Genomic DNA, 6,556 nt, shown 5'->3' with positions numbered 1-6,556 from the left:
TATGCAAAATTGTGTCTATCATAGCTTGCTAGGAAAATAGCTATCATGGCCACACAACACATGCGCCGTGATCCGTGCTGACCATGTGGGGGTTAAGCTAAAGAGGTGCTTGTGGGGTGTTTTGCAGCCCATGTGCTAGAGAAAAGCTATGCATGGTCAGCATGCAGTGGTCCATGCGGCTGTACATCAGGAAAAGGAGGAGGGACAAGGCGATGCATGCAATAATTTTGGAACCTGAAGCCAAAACGGAGGAAGCCTATATAGGCATGTCATGTGACAAGTGCTTGGGAGTGGAGCCACTGAAGGTCCCGGGCTTCTAGAGTTTTTGCACTCAGAAGCGCACTTATATGAAGAGTATAGTGACACGGCGACATGGATAATTAACTCTGTGAATTTATTAGCTAGATAAAAGTGCATAGACGAGCTCAAAAAGTATGCTTCAAATGAACCGTCGAGATCAACGATGTAACCATCAAGATCAACGATGGAACCGACGTATGAAGAGCGCCAAAGAAGAACTATCTTAGGTGGAACCGTCGAGATCAACGATGGAACCGACATATGTGAAGAGCGCCAAAGAATAACTATCTTAGGTGGAACCGTCGAGATCAACAAGGAAACAGACACATATGTGAAGAGCGCCAAAGAATAACTATCTTAGGTGGAACCGTCGAGATCAACGACGGAACCGACGTGGAGCGCCAAAGAACGACGGAACCGTCGAGTATGTGTCGCAATTTTGAACTAATAGTTCAATTTTAGATTAAGCCAAGTAGAAGGGTGTGTCTGAATATGTGACGTACGTACATGCTTTTCTCGTGTAGGCAAACAGGAGATTTACATATATATACCAACAAATGCGCAATGTGGAGTTCAAAAAAAATGGCACAACGTGCATACACGAACAGATTTACATATATATGCGGTTCTACGTACGAGAAAATCTATTTATATATATGCGTAACATATACAATTTGTAGTATTGTAAAATACCAGCAAACAAAACAGAATTAAATGGAAAACACAAAATTAATGGAAAATAAAACCAAAACCCCCAAAACATTTAGTACCAGTTGGTGTTACCAACCGGTACTAATGGTCTACCAGTACCCGGGCCTGGCCCGTGCCACATGGTGGCACTTTAGCGCCGGTTCGTGCCGAACCGGTAGTAAGGGGGGGGGGGGAGGCTTTAGTCTCCACTCTTTAGTGCCGGTTGTAGAACCGGCACTAAAGGCCCTTACGAACCGGCGCTAAAGCCCGGTTCTGCACTAGTGCAATATGGCAACCTCGGATGCTTATCACCTCTGTGGAGTTCGTGATACTTGGAGGAATGCCCTGCTGGACTGTCCGGTGTCGCTGAGTACTTGAGCGCTATCATCGGATGTGATTCTTGATCAGTTGAGCACGAACCAGGAAGAGTGTGCAAAGAAGTGGATATTCGCATTACAGGAGGCGTTACCCACTGATGAGTTCATTAGGGCAGCTGTGTCCCTTTGGGAAATTTGGGGAGCCCGTAGAAAAGCAATCCATGAATACATTCATAAGAGCTCACACTTAATTCACAGTTTTATCAATTCCTATTTGCTGGACATACAGGTGCTATCACCAAAGAAAGATTCCAGGGGGACTGCTGCTGTCGGCCCCACCGGCTGATTGGCACCACTTGCTAATCACTCCAAGATTAACGTTGATGCAGCAGTCGGGCGCGGGGCACCATGGCTCAGTTGGCATAGTATATCGTGACAATACAGGTGGATTCCTCGGAGCCTCTGCCATGGTGTTTAACACGGGTGATCCAGCCACTTTGGAGGCGTTTGCAATCCGAGAGGGGCTTTCCTTGTCCATGCATCTGAACCCGGACCACATTTGTGTGGCATGTGATTGCAAGCGTGTGGTCGAAGAAATTAAGAAGGGAAGTGGAGCTACTTACGGGGCAATCATACGGGAGATTCAACAACAAGTATCTTCTTTTATTTCTTGTAATATAGATCACGAATTTAGGAGCTCCAATGTTGAGGCTCACAACTTAGGGAATCATGCGTTGACTTTTGGAACTGGCTGCCATGTTTGGTTAGGCCAGCCCAGTGACATTACGTTCGTCCCTATAAACATTGTGACGGCTTGAATAAAACGTTTCACGAGGTTGTCTAAAAAAAGTCGTTCATCCCCTCCCCTCCCATCCCCAATCATATTCCAAATTATCTTTCCCGGACCTCTTTCATGCATATCCCTTCCTTCCCCGTCTTGGTCACAAGATGCCTAGCCAGCCTGTGCCAATAAGAAAATGAGAAGATGGCGGCCCTAACATCAAGCTCGCGGGTCGACTACAGGCACGTCGAGTTTGGTTGTTGTGCTATGATTTTCACATCAGCTCAGTCTTAGCGGCCCCAGGGCCCATGGTCTTGCTTGAGCTCCTGCTGGTTGTTCTAGCGCCATGGGCCAGCCCGGGTCTTGGCGGCTTTGTTGCCATGGGCGTGCTCGGTCTCTACCTTGACAGCTCTCAGGCTAACATCCCCCACCGTGATTACAACAATGAGGCAAAGACAAGAGGTCTACGATGACACAACCACGTACACACGTCATGTCAACGACAACTAGGGGCGGTATGCATTAGTTTACCTTTTTGGGATATTTTTTATTAACTCCACTAACATTAATAAAAAAATATTTCTTTTGAAACTAACGATTAAGACACATGTTAGGAATATATGTCTGTTAAATATAAACTGGATTCCATAAACAAAATACCAAGATAACACTTCATCTATTGTTGTAGCATGATAAACTACACAATGCAATCTTGGCGAGTTCTTTGTGGCATCCAACAAATTGTCCCTCGTTGTTTTTTCGTTTCAGTCGTTAATGTTATTTTCTATAAAGCAAAACACTTCTTTGTATCACTTTAAAACATTAACAAGGACTAAAGCTGCGGATGAGACGATGAAGACTCGAACTACCTAAAATAGCCACAAAAAATCCGCCACATCAAACTATGAGCCAAGACTTGGGAGAAGATTCATCTAAGAGGTGCCACCCGCCAGGCTGTCTAAAAAAGATATTGAAAAAAGACAGTATAATAAAAAAAACAGGCTATAAAAATAAAAAGCTGAAGAGAGGTTGTAGCACATTTGTAATGTGCAAATGTCGTCACAACCCAAGCATCATTTATCATTGATTGCAAATATTTGTAGGTAGCTTACCAAGCTGTCCACTTGGTGTCAACTGCAATAAGAATCAACATTATAAACATATGTGACGACGTTTGCATAAGCGGTATGGGACTAAATCAGTCTGACCAGGGGCAAACATTCAGAAGCACCGCTAGACGTAGTCCTGTTGTCTTGTTGTGTGGGTCGGCCTGGCGAGCAGGCTGGGCTTTAGCCCAATAACAAGTTAACCACGTCCATTACTTCCGATGCGGGTGATTACGGAATATCCTATTTGCCGCTCGATGCGTCAAACTGCCGGCGCTTCGCACAGGCGAGCGTCCGAGCAGCGACGCAACGGGCCGGCCCGTTTAACTGTTCGAACGCCACCGGTTTTGGGAACCTTCTACAGGTTCCCTGCTTGTTTTTTCTGGTTTTGGGAAACTTCTAGATGGTTCTTTGAATCGGTTTTTTCTTTGGTCCGTTTTTCTAATGTTTTTTCCTTATTCTCCCTTTTCTAGTTTTTTCTTTTGTTTCTTTATTCTGTTTTTATTTTTCCTTTTTGTTTTCTTTTCTCTCATTTTCCTCTTTCTGTTTTTTTGTTTCTATTTCGTTTTTTATTAATTTAAAATTTGTGCACAATTCAAAAAATTCAAGGATGCAAAGTTTGTGCATAATTTAAAAAATGTTCACGGTTTCAAAAAAATTCACAATTCAAAATAAAATTACGGTTTTAATATTTGTTCACAATTTGAAAAATGTTCACAATTTTATAATTTTGTTCACGAATTTTGGAATTGCACCATATTTTAAAAAAAATACAATTCAAAAAATGTTCGCAGTTTAAGGAAAAATGTTCACAATTTTATAATTTGTTCACGAATTTGAAATATGTTTATGTTCCAAAATTTGTTCACAATTCAAAAATGTTCATTGTTTTCAAAATTTGTTCGCTGATTTGAAAAATGTTCACAATTATTGTTCATGAATTTGCAATTTATTCATGTGTTAAAATTTGTTCACAATATAAAAGAAATATGGTTTCAAAATTTGTTCGGAATTCGAAAAATGTTCACAATTTTAAAATTTTGTTCAAGAATTCTAAATTTGTTCATGTTTAAAAATTGGTTTGCAATTTGAAAAATGTTCACAGTTTCAAAATTTGTTCATATATTCGAAAAATGTTCGCATTTTTCGAATTTTATTCATGAATTCGAATTTTTTTCATGTTTCAAAACTTGTTCACAATTCAAAAATGTTTACAGTTTTCAAAAATTGTTCGTACATTCGAAACATGTTCATAATTTAGAAAACATTTCACAAAGTTGAATTTTCTTCATGTTTTAAAAGTTTTTCAGAATTAGAAAAACAATTACGGTTTCAAAATTTGTTCAGAATTTTAAAAATGTACATAATTTTATAATTTTGTACACAAATTTGAAATATATACATGTATCAAAATTTGTTCACAATTCAAAAAATGTTCGCAGTTTAAAAAAAATTGTGGATTAAAAAATGTTCGCATTTTTATAATTTTGTTCACGAATTTTATATTTATTCATGTTTCAAAATTTGTTCACCATTTGAAAAATGTTTAGGGTTTCAAAATTTGTTCACAATTTGGAAAATATCCTCAATTTTTCACGAATTTGAAATTTGTTCATGTTTCAAAATTTGTTCACAATTTGAAAAATGTTTGCAGTTTCAATTTTTTTTCACAATTCAAAAAATGTGCAGTTTCAAAATTTATTCACATTTTGAAAAGTGTTTACGGTTTCATCAATTTGTTCAAACGAAAAGGAAACAAAAAATAAATTTGTTTGCATTTCCCAAAAATGTTCGTAATTTCTAGAAAAGTTCGCCTATTCAATTTTTTTGCTTTTGCCCATAAATACAATTATTTTACCAAATAAAGTTCATGGTTTAAAAATTCATGTTCAAAATTTTAGAAAAAGATCAGATCTGCAACGGCTTATGGTTTGTGTTTTTTAAGTTTTATAGCTAGGTTCTTTAACATTCGCGATGGCAAGTTAACACGCGAGGTAGCCAGTTGAGGTGGCTAGCGCAAGGCGCATGTTACCGAGAGGTTGTGTGTTCAAGTCGTATTGCTGGAGCATTTTTATTTTTGTGATTTTCCACCCCTACAGCAAATGGGCCAGCCCAGGTGAGCTGGCTCTGTGCGAAAGGGCGACTACTCGCCGCAAAATGCGGCGTATAGGAGTTCCCGGTGATTACGGCCGTTGGGTCTGTTATACCTGTAGAGAAGGATTTGGTGCATCGATAATTGATTGATCATGCACTAGGTACATATATATAGGTACAAGAGGTGCGACTAGTATCTTGTCTCCTAGGATACACGTACATACAGAGGGAGACATACACTACAGGTACTGCATACAAAACCCAAACCTACGTACATTACACATGTTCAACACCCCCCATAGTCGAAGCGTCGCCGGTGCCGCAGAGACTGGACCGAAAGCCCTCGAAGGTCGAGGTGGATAGTCCCTTCGTCATGACATCGGCGAACTGCTGATCGGTGGGCACATGGAGAACACGAACACGACCAAGTGCGACGTGCTCCCTGACGAAGTGGATGTCGAGCTCAATATGCTTCGTCCGTTGGTGATTGACAGGGTTGGCAGCAAGGTACACCACGGAGACGTTATCACAGTTGTCACGCCCAAGATGCGACCCTATCCTAAAGGAACTCGAAGGTCCCACCAAGGATAGAAGCGCATCTTGAAGACGCTTTTGCAAGGTGGATATCATTATACATCAACATTACATAATAGATGGGGATACATACAAAAGGCATACAATGCCATATGAATACAACAACACACATAAGACCAACATCCGACTACGGATGGAACATAAACAAAAGCTCAAACGACATCCACCCTGCTAGCCTAGACTGCCGACCTGGAACCTATCCCCTGATCGAAGAAGAAGCAGAAGAAGAACTCAACGCAAGCAAGCATCGCTCTCGCGTCATGATCATCGCATAACATGTACCTGCAACTGGTGTTGTAGTAACCTGTGAGCCACGAGGACTCAGCAATCCCATTACCATGGGTATCAAGACTAGCAAAGCTTAATGGGTAAGGAAGGGGTAAAGTGGTAAGGTTGCAGCAGCGACTAAGCATATATGATGGCTAACATACGCAAATAAGAGCGAGAAGAGAGCAAACGGAACGGTCGTGAAGCTAGCAATGATCAAGAAGTGATCCTGAACTCCTACTTACGTCAAACATAACCCAAAAACGTGTTCACTTCTCGGGCTCCGCCGAAAAGAGACCATCACGGCTACACACGCGGTTGATGCGTTTTAATTCGGATCTGGTGTCAAGTTATCTACAACCGGACATTAACAAATTCCCATCTGCCCATAACCGCGGGCACGGCTT

This window comes from Triticum dicoccoides, chromosome 7B (genome assembly GCF_002162155.2).
Source record: "Triticum dicoccoides isolate Atlit2015 ecotype Zavitan chromosome 7B, WEW_v2.0, whole genome shotgun sequence".
Lineage (NCBI taxonomy): Eukaryota > Viridiplantae > Streptophyta > Magnoliopsida > Poales > Poaceae > Triticum > Triticum dicoccoides.
Note: the sequence above shows the minus strand (reverse complement) of the source record.